The sequence below is a fragment of the Leguminivora glycinivorella genome, chromosome 18, assembly GCF_023078275.1.
Source record: "Leguminivora glycinivorella isolate SPB_JAAS2020 chromosome 18, LegGlyc_1.1, whole genome shotgun sequence".
In the NCBI taxonomy this organism is placed as follows: domain Eukaryota; kingdom Metazoa; phylum Arthropoda; class Insecta; order Lepidoptera; family Tortricidae; genus Leguminivora; species Leguminivora glycinivorella.
The window spans coordinates 15288907-15301821 of NC_062988.1; the positions used below are offsets into that span (position 1 = coordinate 15288907).

At 39.7% G+C, this 12915-nt stretch overlaps 1 long non-coding RNA gene across 1 annotated transcript; it reads right to left on the bottom strand.

Annotated features, from left to right (window-relative positions):
* Positions 1 to 10984: 10984 nt before the first annotated feature.
* LOC125236191 lies at positions 10985 to 12086 on the bottom strand. Its single transcript, XR_007178179.1, has 2 exons — positions 11672 to 12086; positions 10985 to 11253 (listed from the first exon to the last, which is right to left on the bottom strand). It is a non-coding gene; the product is annotated as an uncharacterized LOC125236191 (long non-coding RNA).
* Positions 12087 to 12915: the final 829 nt, after the last annotated feature.

A 12915-nucleotide genomic window follows, 5' to 3' on the forward strand; every position in this document is an offset into this window, starting at 1 on the left:
TGAGGATGCAGGTGGGCCATCATCAGGGAGCGAACAGAAAGAATCGTTTTCGTTGAGTTCCTCGACCACGGAGTCATCATTAATCAAGTCATCTCCCTCTCCGTACAGGATCAAGTCATCCACGTCAACCGCAAGCTGTGTGCCTCTGTATGTCAACAGCTGATCGATGTGTTTTTTTAAAGTTACATTTAAGTCCGGTATAAAAACTTCAAACATTCTAGAGCCCAGTTTCTTAGTAATAGTCCCTTTTCGCCACTCATGCTTATTGCCATTGGAAAATATGTGTTTCACTAATACGATATCATTTATGTTAAATTTACAGTTGCGTGCTCCACCATAATGTTTACTGTGTAAGATCTGTTTCGCGCACACATTAGTTAGCGGGTTCAGCGGCGCGGATGAGGACGACACCGTGGCATCGAAGCCATCGCTGGCTGCGGGCGGCGACGTGCGCAGCAGGTCGAGCCGGCAGCGCAGCATGCGACCCAGCATCAATTGGGCGGGTGCGAAACCGGTCGTGCAATGCACTGAGTTCCTATAGTCGAACAAAAATTTATTAAGCCTTCGTGTTATTTCTTGCTGACTATTACATTGTTGCATTATTATTTTCACGGCCCGTTTTACTGTTTTAACCGTGTTTTCAGCCTGTCCATTTGATGCTGGATGATATGGCGCGATGGTGATATGTTGTATACCGTTTATCTTACAGTATTCTTCAAATTGACTTGAACAAAAATTTGTCGCGTTATCAGTAACTAAGGTTCGCACTAAACCGTACCTACTAAAAACTTCACCTAATTTATCTATAATTGAAGTAGTATTTGTAACTGTCAAATAAAAGCACTCTACCCATTTTGAGTGAGCGTCAACCGCAACCAAGAAATTTTTCGCTTGCCATGAGAACAAATCCAAATGCACCCGCTCCCAAGGACGTCATCAAGAAAAATGCACGTGCCTTCTATTCCCGATAACAACTGTTCCATAGTCCGCTGAAATATAAACGGAGCGTTGGACAAACCAAACACTAGCCTATTATAGCAATATAATCCTTTATGAGTGTTAATACACGTTAAATGTTTTGACTCGTCCAGGACCAACTGAGAGTACGCGCGCGATAAGTCCAGTTTAGAGAACTCCTCTCCCCCGTGCAGCCTCGCAAATAAATCCTCTATTCTCGGCAAAGGATAATTATCTAGGTACAAAATTTTATTAAGTGTGACCGAAAAGTCGCCACAAATGCGTATGTTGCCATCGGGCCGTAACACGGGGACGATAGGAGTAGCTATGTCGGAATGATCAATTTTTTCCAATATACCTAACTCCACTAATCGCTGCAACTCCGCTTCTACTTTTGGTTTGAGAGCCAACGGCACCGGGCGAGGTTTAAAAAATTTTAATGTACTGTCGGGTTTTATTTTTAAGGATATTTTATATTTATTAAATTCTCCTAATTCGTCTGAAAATAATTTGGCATATTTGTTTTTAAATTTTTCTCCCAATTCTAAACTTTGTAAACTATTGCAATAAGTGCTACGTAATTCCAAATCAAACGCACATATGAAATTCCGGCCTAATAACACAGGTTTCTTAGATTTAGTTACCATGACAAACAATTTAATTTGCTTAGTGCGGCCTTCGTAAATCACTGGTAAATTTAGGCATCCTTTTGGAATAAGCTAAGGCATTATAGCAATTAAAAACATCTAAACACGGCTGCAACTCGTACGCAGCGAAAACATTCTTGTACACCGAGTACGGAAGAATTGAAATGGCACTACCGGTATCTATCTCACATAGAATGTTTTCGCCCGCTATGGACACCGTTTCAAACATAGGTTTCTCATTAGTGCATTTTATATTAAAAAGATTGACACTACCTGTGATGGTGTCGTCGTCATCCGCGGTCAGGAAATGGTTGCTCCTGTATTTCGCCTTACCCGTACACATACGTACGCTTCAAATGGCCTTTGACTTTACACTTAGTGCACGTGAAATTTATAAACCGACACTGATCTTTCGAATGACTTTTATAACCACACACTTCACACCGAGCGTCCAACACCACCGCAGATCTCGACGACGCGCCGCCGCCGCTGGCGCCTGGCCGCACGGCCAAATTACGCACTCGCGTTGCCCATTCGGCTAATTCTTCCCCGGCGCGTTGCTCCGCTTTATAAAACTTATAACGCTCTGCAAATGAACTTTTTTTTGATTCGAAATGGGCGTCAAACTGTTTTATAAGCGCCTTATACTCAACATTATCGAGCACCGTCGGGAACAACAAACTTCTCGCAACGCGGTAGGTATCTTCCGCCAACGCCGTCAACAAGATAGCCTTTCGTTTGGTCCCAGATTTATCTGATTCCTCAGTTATATCATTTGCCGTGCAAAATTGGCCCAAACGACTCTTAAAAATCGCCCATTCTTGTGTGCGATGATCGAAAGTGAGACTGCCACCAAACATGTTCCCGTGACTCGCCATTATTGCTTCTTATCGTATTTCCTTTTTTTACCTATGTCCACGAAACACTAAACACACGCGTGAATTACTAAATCGTCGCCAAATTGTGGTATTTAGGCTACGAACGATATTGAAACACGAAGCACGGTTTACAGTTTAATCTATAATTACAGACTGACTGAAGGTAGGTGTCGAAAACCCAACTACCGACACGATATACCATACATTTGGATAGAAAGTTTCCACCAGGAGTTGTGCCGACTGCGTTGGGGTAAGTATGGTGTTATCGCTTGGGGATTTTAAGAGACACTCTCCCATGGCTGTTCCTTCTCCATCACATTTTTTAAGGATTCTGTACGTGGTCTTCCAGACATCCTCCCCTTCCTGCCTATTGCAGAACACCTTCCAGCTCTCTGTGATTGCTCTCTCTATTGCTCTTTTGTACTCCTCTCGCATCTTGACGTATTCTTCGTACACAATTAACCTTCGTGTTGGGTTGGCCGAGTGTATTTTCCTCCTGGTGGTTTTAACTTTCTTTTTTAGATTTTCCAAGTCTTGGTTCCACCAGGCGGTATTCCGTGCTCTCGTTTCTGTCTTATTTGCAGGGATGCTGGCTTTTGCCGCCTTATCTATGACCCCATTGAGCCGCTGAGTGATTTCTTCTATCTCTTTATGTTCATTTGCCCTATTGATAGTCTCGGCAGTGATGTTGGCCTTGTCGAGTTCCTGCACAAGGTTTTCTTCGAACGCCTTCCAGTTTGCTTTTGAGGTGCAATACTTTCTCGGTGTGTGCCTTCTCAGTGTGTCTTCCTTTTCTTGGGCCTTTATTTTAAAAGTAATCAATCTATGGTCGGATAATCCCGCGTCTCGGGTGTCCACCCTCCACTCCATGGTTCTTGCAAGTAGGCTATCCGAGCAAAGGGTCACGTCGACTATGCTAGAGAATAACTTTCCTGCACGGTATGTGTGGAATGTCAGTGTCTGATAGATAGATAGATAGATAGATAGATAGATATATAGATAGATAGATAGATAGATAGATAGATAGATAGATAGATAGATAGATAGATAGATAGATAGATAGGTAGATAGATAGATAGATAGATAGATAGATAGATAGATAGATAGATAGATAGATAGATAGATAGATAGATATTATAGGACGTTCTTACACAGATTGACCAAGTCCCACGGTAAGCTCAAGAAGGCTTGTGTTGTGGGTATTCAGACAACGATACATATAATAATACGATACGATACGATATATATAATATACATAGAAAACATCCATGACTCAGGAACACAAATAAATGCCCTTACCAGGATTCGAACCCGGGACCGCGGCTTAGCAGGCACTACACGCTAGGCCAGACCGGTCGTCAACATAAAATTTCCTTTAACTATAACATTCATTCGGTATATCATAACTAGTTAAAGTTGTTCGGTCTGTATTTTCATCGATCTGTAGCCTCACACATAAAGAATAAATAAGGTTTATTTTGATATTAAGCTTCGAATGCTTAGGTTATATTTAATGTCCCAAGCAACAGGCCCTCAGATTTCATAACGCAGAGACGTGAGAATATGCACCACGAACGTGTACGTATTCCCTGCCTTGTCCTGTTATTCATATTACTACCGATATTTTTTGATGCAAACCAACACAACTATGATCCCCTATAAGACTTTGGGTTTAAATAATGAAAAAGTATACGTAATGTATGTACCTAAACAGGCGGCAAATCGTGATGAGTGGCGGAAGAAAGGCAATTTGCCCCACTTGGACACAAAAACTGTAATAATATGCAATAATTAATAGTACATTACGATACAAGTGCGTATGGGGTTCTTCAAAAAAGGAGTGTAATACAAGTTTCTAATGGGTCGCAACGCGCACGTGACTCCCCTTGAGTTGCAGGCGTCCATAGGTTACGGTGACAGTTTTCCATCAGGCAGGCCGTATACCTGTTTGCCACCGACGTGGTATAAAAAAAACACGACCAAAGGGAGTGTTCTAAATCGACACGAGTTAAGAATTTCCTTTTCGCGCGTGTATCGTACGACGTTTTTCAGCACAGATGGCCCTCTGAAGTTTCGACCTGACAAAAAATTACACACTTAAATGAATGTTTCGAACTTCCATTATTCCCTCACTTGTATCGTAATGTACCTACTACTATTACTGACATTTCTTAAATAATTTGGGATCACAGGGTCCATAGATATACTGGTGATAAAAGTAGGTACAAACGAGTAGACATATGAAGGAAGTGGTGAATATAGCGTTGGATGGCATTTATAAATGTGTCGTTCGTACGTGAGGAAAATGCAGGTTCCTCGACGTTGGAAAATGTCTTGTTTCACACGAGCGTTTAATGTCACGCCACGCTATATCCGACCGGACTGATTCAGGTTCGGTCGCTATCAAAACATAAAGCCAAAGCCATGTTTTTATTCTTGTCATGTTTTTTATTTTTAAATTATGCTTTTTTTGTTCCTTTTGTTTCTTCTTTTGTATGTTATGTGACCTTCCGTGATTTTTCTCACTTAATGGTCTCACCGGAAGACCAGCGCTGGAAGTCGCCAGCAATATGCTGAGGTGAAGCCATTTCGTGGCACTTTATTACTATTTTATGTCAGTGTAAAATTGTTTATTATCTGTGTGCTTTCGAATAAAAATATTCTATTCTATTCTATTCTATGTATTACTTTTTTGGGCAGCCATTAAAAAAGACGCTGTTGCACTTAGTACAAAGTTGCGGTACAGTCTAGTGCAAAGTATGTAGATATCTAAAAAGTCGTTTCATAAATATGGTACTACGTTCTTATTAATTACACCGGACTAAGATGCTTTGGACATACTTTTTTCCCCTCACTAGCTCGGAAACACGTGTTTTGTCTTTTAAAATACCACAGGGTAAAACGCATTTTATCCACTAGTGGGTAAAGTAATTTGACCTTGAATAAAGTCAAATTAATTGCTTTAAAATAAAAGAAGGTGAATCTAGTAATAAAGATGATTTACTACCACCTGTGGAACTACTGGAAGCAGTGTTAAATGCATGTTTTGCGTTGTAGTTTCCTCGATATAGTGAGGGGAAAAGTTTTATGTTACACTCGGCTGCAAATGTATTTTACTTTTCGTGTGTTAAAAAACTCGCAAGTTCAGGATTCTATTCTCGAACCACTCGCTTCGCTCGTGGTTCAACTATATAATCCTTTCACTTGCTCGTTTGTCAATTCTACACTCGGCGTTAAAATACAACTTTGCCCCCTTGTATAACAAATAACTATCGAATAAGATGTGTACGCCCATATTTTTACTGACTTAACTGTACGATGCTTGAACTGTTTTTTGGGCTACCGGGAGTGTATTCAATCGATACGAGTTATGAATTTCCTCCTTGGGCTCCTTGCATGTGTATTTTTAACCCCCGACGCAAAAACGACGGGGTGTTATAAGTTTGACGTGTCTGTCTGTGTGTGTGTCTGTCTGTGGCATCGTAGCTCCCGAACGGATGAATCGATTTAGATTTTTTTTTTGTCTGAAAGCTGAGTTAGTCGGGAGTGTTCTTAGCCATGTTTCATCAAAATCGGTCTACTATGTCGCGGTCGGGGGTTTTTACAAAATTTTTGCGACATTTTTCATTAGATGTGGCCCTTGGAAGTTTCGAGATGACAGTAAGGAATCACTTTGCGCACTAGTACGGGAAAAACAACATACCTATGTACTAAAAATATTACCAGTAGGTAAAAGTAACATTAAACTTATGCTACTAAACCCCACCACAAACCAACCCTATAACCTAACCACAAAATTAAAATTTTGAAAAAACCCCCGAGATAGTGGACCGATTTTCATGAAACATGGCTAAGAACACTCCTGGCTAACTCACCTTTCAAACAAAACAAAACTAAATCAAAATCGGTTGACCCGTTCGGGAGCTACGATGCCACAGACAGACACACACACAGACAGACAGACAAACAGACAGACAGACAGACAGACCAACAGACAGACAGACACGTCAAACTTAAGTAAGTAAGTAAGTAAGTAAATATTCTTTATTGCACCATTTTACATGTTATATGTATACAGAATGTTTAGTGAGAGTATAACTAGGTAACAACAGGCGGTCTTATCGCTAAAAAGCGATCTCTTCCAGACAACCTTAGGGTAGCTGGAAAAACGGAACAGAAACAAAAGTTAACAGGCAGTGCAAGAACAAAAAATATAGAGAAAACCAACACAAACACACATACATATATACCGAATACATAAATAAATATACCTTACATACACATAATACATACATACATACATACATAAATACAATAAATAAAAATGGCAACTTAAGATAGAGATAGATAGTATAATTTAAGCTGATTTTTGAAAATTGGAAGAGATTTTGCTAGTCTTAATTCTACTGGTAAGGAATTCCACAACCGTACAGCCCGGAAGGTAAAAGAGTTGCTATAGAATTTAGAAGTAGATGGTGGGGGAGCAAGAATATGAGTTTGAGAACATCTGATAGAAGAGAGAAACTTGAAACGCTCTTTGAGATAAGGCGGAGTAGCAGGGTTAAAGAGAATGCCAAAAAGAAGGGCGAGTATATGAGAGTCCCGGCGGCGACGAATAGGGAGCCATTTGAGCTGAGAACGGAAGTGAGACACGTGGTCATATTTGCGCAAGCCGAAAATAAATCTTATACAAAGATTCTGCAGACGCTCAAGTTTATTGAGTTGATCCTCCGTAAGGTCAATATAGCAAATGTCGGCATAATCTAATATGGGCAATAAGAGAGATTCAGCAAGCGCAATCCTAGTTGCGTAAGGCAAGAGATTACGAAGCCTACGGAGAGATGCGGCCGCAGCGAACATTTTCCTGCTAACCTCACTCACCTGAGCTGTCCAAGAAAGACTCTGATCCATCAAGATACCCAGATTTTTAACCTTTGGAGAGAATGGAATCCGTACGCCATCAAACACAATGGCAGGTAAAGAATTAAAGTCAATCCTGGAAGTAAGCTTTGAGCTACCTATGACTATTACCTGGGATTTAGTAGGGTTTACCGAGAGACCGTAACATTTAGTCCAGTTTAGTATTCTCTCCAGATCAGTGTTTAAGGCGCAGATAGTCTGAGGTAGATCGGCAGCAGAACTCTGAGCATAAATCTGAAGATCGTCAGCGTAAAGGTGGTAGGAAGAAGAAATATTGGAAGTAATAGAGTTTATGAAGATCGAAAAAAGTAAAGGAGACAACACGCCGCCCTGTGGGACACCAGCCAGCGTGTTGCACCACGAAGAACGAAAGGAATCCACTTTTATACGCTGCCGCCGGCCCACCAAATAACTATGGAACCATTCAACTACCGCAGGAGATACGTTAAGTGAGCGCAATATGCCAAGTAAGATATCGAAGTCGACTGAGTTAAAAGCGTTACTGAAGTCAAGAAGCGATAGTACCGTGATCTTGCGATTATCCATACCGACCCGGATATCGTCAGTAATTTTTACAAGAGCTGTAGTAGTGCTATGCCCTGTACGAAAACCGGATTGATATGGATTCATGAGCGCATGTCTGTTCAAAAAAGAAGTGAATTGCTGATGGACCAAGCGCTCTAAAACCTTGGATAGGAAAGGAAGAATGGAAATGGGACGGTAGTCAGAGAAGGAAGAGGGACTGGACTTTTTTGGCAAAGGAATAACGTCGGCTTCCTTCCAAAGCGACGGGAAAACATTGGATGAAATGGAACTATTTAAGATAGAAGTGATAAACAAACTTTCCGTTTTTGTTACCGAAAATGTATAGAAATCTGGTAACAAAAAAGGAAGGTTTCATACAAACAACCTAGGACATTTTGGGAAACCTAGTGGATCTTGCTCAGCATCATGGACTCTATCAGCCTACCAATTTTTATCAAAATCGGAGACGTGACCCAAATACACAAACTTTTCAGGAATTGCTCTAAAATGACACCCTTCTGTCACATTTTTGACTGATGACTTTAAATTGAAAGTGTCACCTAACTACTACTGGGACATTGTTGAGCATTGGTACTTTTACCTTAGGTACCTACAATCTAAAGTAAATTAAGGTAAAAAATGCATTCTTATATATGATTTTAAAGTTTAGGAATAGTACATTACTACAGAGGTCGGGACAAAGGGGGTTGCCGGCCGAAGACATATAGATAGATCTGAGACGAGAGATGAGATGAGAGACGGATAGGTCTGAGGCGGGCAACCCCATTTCCCGCCGAGGTATGTATACTGCTTTTCTCAAACATGGTATGAAATAAATAAAGTCTACTGAAAATAGTAACTTTGGATGGCTGTATCTCCTAAACGGTGCGTCGTAGCGCAAAAATAATCGGATTTTCGTTCCCCTTTGATACCACGTATACGCTTATAAAAAAACAAAAAGTTAAAAAAAAATTCAAAAAAAAACGAAAAAATTTTTTTTTGTATGAAAACGCACCCAAAATCAAATATTGTCTAGGGCCCGTACCAGTTGCAGTTGGCACGTCTATAAAGCCCCTTATAGTTTTTTTTTAATTGGCTAAATACCTGGATGTTATGTCACAATTATCTGTGTTTGGAAATTAAAAAAGAAGACTTTGCCGGCCTTGGCCTGCAAGGTTTGTATGAAATTCCATTATCTATCAATCGTCCTAGCCGCACCTGCAACGTCATACTTCGCTGCCAATTATAAGGCACATAACGTCAATATTTCATACCATGTTTGAGAAAATATCTTTATTTACATGAACATACTTATTTACATAATTATATAAGAAACTAAAACTAAACTTAAAAGCTAGCTAATGACTAAAATAGGCCCTTGAGGCATTGTACCAAGGATACTGGCGGCATTTCCTTGCTGTATCGCATTGCTAATACGTTGTGCGAGGAAGTCACCGGTCACCAGTTACCTCAACCAGACGTTTCGCGATTTCTGTGAACAACTTGTTCGCGCTGGCACCCCATGGACCTAGAGTTTCTACGCCAAAAATCAGTGTCAATTATTATTTTAATTAACTATCCAAAAGCGAATTGAGGGAACTGTCACACGAATCATCATTGACCATATCATTTCCATTTGCAATGCGTGGGATAAAGTTAACACTCCAACGCTAACAGTGTCGCAGTGGCATGTTTAAATAGCTAAATATCCCGTTCAAAACGCAGCGAAACGTGTTGGACTTGCTACAGTGACGTGCAATCTCACTGGACATTATCTAACACGCGATTAGCTTGGAGACACACTGGCTTTTCATTTGTTTTCATTTCTGCGAGCGAATCATAAATATTTTTTCACCACACCAACTGGTAAAGGCTTTCTTTGCTATCCAAAAACAGATAGCAAAATTGCATTTTATCCACAAGGGGGCAAAGTAATTTCATACATGATGATGACCTATTAATGATGATTTTGAATCATAAATATTGAATAAATTGATGGATTTGATTTATTTTGATGTTTTATAGTCAGTATTTTGTTCGTCTGGAAGGGACCATCAGGTACGAGAAAGCAAGGCAAACCCAAAGCCCGATGGACTGACGACATAAGTAGTAAGACTTGCTGGTGATCAATGGATGCATAAAGCAAACAATAGAGACGCTTGGAGATCATTAGAGGCCTTCACCTTCGAGTAGCGAGGGGTTCTTACAAACCGCAATAGTTAAACATATTAGTATGTAAAATGTATTAGATTAGATTATGTAGAAATAAGTTTAAATTGTATTTTATCGTTTTATAAGTTGTAAGAAATATAAGGCTTTTTATATATATATATATATATATATATATTATATATATATATATTTTTTTTTTTTTTTTTGTTCGTGTTGGTGTGGTGAAAAATTTTGTGTTTCACTCGGTGGCAAAGTTTGTTTAACCTTCGTACCTTGATACCCTCGCAACGCTCAAGATTCCACTTTTTGAACCACTCGCTACGCTCGCGGTTCAATATTGGAATCTTTCGCTTGCTCAGGTATCAATATTGGCACGTGCGGTTAAACAACTACTTTGGCCCCTTGTAAAACAAATAACTATAGTAAATAGCTGATTTTCGGTGTAATGAAGTCCTGCATATTTTTGCACTGACTACAGGAGGTTTTTGCAATAATTTATGGAGTAAGTAAGTCGCGAAGCAACTGGTTGAGGCAACTGGTGACCGAAGAGCTGGCGACTTCCTCGCACAATCAGTATTGCGATACAGCGAGGAAATGTCGCCTGTATACTTGGTACAATGCCTCAAGAGCCTAATTTTAGACATTAGCTGGCTTTTAAGTTTAGTCTTAGTTTCTTATATAATTATGTAAATATGTTCATGTAAATAAAGTGTGAAAATACAAGTAAATAGTTAACACTGAACAACTTTTACAATGGGACCACTGAAATTGCTAATTTTCTATTTCAAACACTTTGGCTACGTAACCTTGACATTGTCTATTACAATAACGAAAACTAGATTTTGCTACGTTTAAAGGCGGGGAAGTGGTAAATTAAACAAAAGATCTCACTTCACAAATTTATTCCGCTTAAACCGTCGCAAGCATTCGAAACAATCGTCGAAGGGTCAAAGTCCGTTAACCGTCTGATTAATTTTACTCCCGGATTAAGAAAGCAGCTGTAGCCCACACGCTAGTACTTCCCTGGCTCCGCTATGTAGGTGAAGTGACGGAGTGCTGAAGAACGTCAGCCGTGACTGCCAGGGTCAGCACCAGGTCCTTGGAGTCAGCGTGATGGTGGTCTCATGGCCGGTGATCACCCGTACCATAGCACCCTGGAATTGTTTAAATCCGTCTAAGTATAAATCCACGGAACGACCCCGCTGACTGTGACTGGCCTGAAGAAATAGAAGCGCAGAAGCGGAAGAGATAGTACTGCGTGATATTTAGTGGTATGAATGCCTTGGTGATGTTATAATGTCACAGTCAGACGGAGCTTACACAATAAGCAGTCAATAGTTAAACACTGATTCGAAAATTACAATTCTAATCCTGTTCTAAATTATGGAAAATTACATTAACATTAGCATTATAAGGGTTTCAAGCGACAATAAGCCTTTAAGTACACTACACTAAAGCAATCTGAAAAATCAAACAAAGGAAAGTTCGTTACAACATAACGGAAAATAACCGTTAAGCACACATTCAAATTTAACTGCTTCCTAACGACATTTAAAAAAGTTCAACACTTACCCAATTGGGGATTTAAACACTACTCATTTACATTTGAAGATATTAAACGATACAGATATCTATTAAAATATTAATCATTTGTCGCCGGCCACACGATAGTCACTGCGCAAGGCAAGCGAGCGTGCGCCGGCGACTGATAGCTCAATCTGACTGACCGCTCGGCTGAGGCGCATCTCCGCGCGGAGAGAGGGTCCGCGGGGGAAGGGAAGCGGCCAACCGGTATACGTTTGACAAGAAAGAGTTGTCAAAGTACAGCGCGATGCAGATAGCAACAGCCGTTACAAATAAACAGTAATAATGTACGATTATTTAGTACATACATTTTTAAAATTTATATGATTATAATAAAATAAGCCATTTAATTAACGAATTATTTTTCAATAACAGGTAACCGAGGTTACGTAACGTAACTACGTTACAATTTAATTTATTAATTAAAGATATACCGCCTTATTCATAAACGTACTCTAAAGTTATCAAGCCGATAAAGTTCATTTGTCCCTTTCCGACGTATTGGTGTGAGAGAAAAGGACCAAGGGTTAGTATTTAAAATTGTTCATGCCACCACTGCCATGCACTCACCATGTCACGCTTAAAGCATTGCTTTTTAGAAAAGACAATTAAACTTTTGCAATTTGGATTTCTTTCAACCCCTTTTTGCGAAAAGTAGTATTGAAACTTAGTAGTTCATGTGTTCTGCCAACCCCTTTATGGGATACAGGCATGATTATATGTATGTATGTATGTAGGTACTATCAGCTGCAAAAGTGCATGGCGAATTTATCAATGAATTCATTCATAATTTCTCCATTCACTTTTGCAGCTGATAGTACATTAAACATTGACAAACATCAAAATACACGTTACTTTTAAAATTCGGTCAACAAAATATTGATCAGTTTGACAAGTAGTCTTTTTTTTTTAATTAAAGACTGATCACCGATTGACTCTAATCACACCTGATCGAAGGTGAAGACAGAGTTTAAGATGGAGCTCACTGATTCACTTGCTTTAAAGAGACCGAGGTCGTATTTTTCTGGGAACACCGCTGTTGGGAGCGCATTCCATTCCTTTGCAGTCCGTATCACAAAAAAAAATTGATTTAATGCTCCTGTTACAGGAGATATCTATTTACTCCATAAATGAATTGAAGGTAACAAATAAAATCCCCGTATTTTGTATACAAAAAATATATAAATTACCTTACCACCCGTGTGTCACCACGGGTACATATTACACGCTCT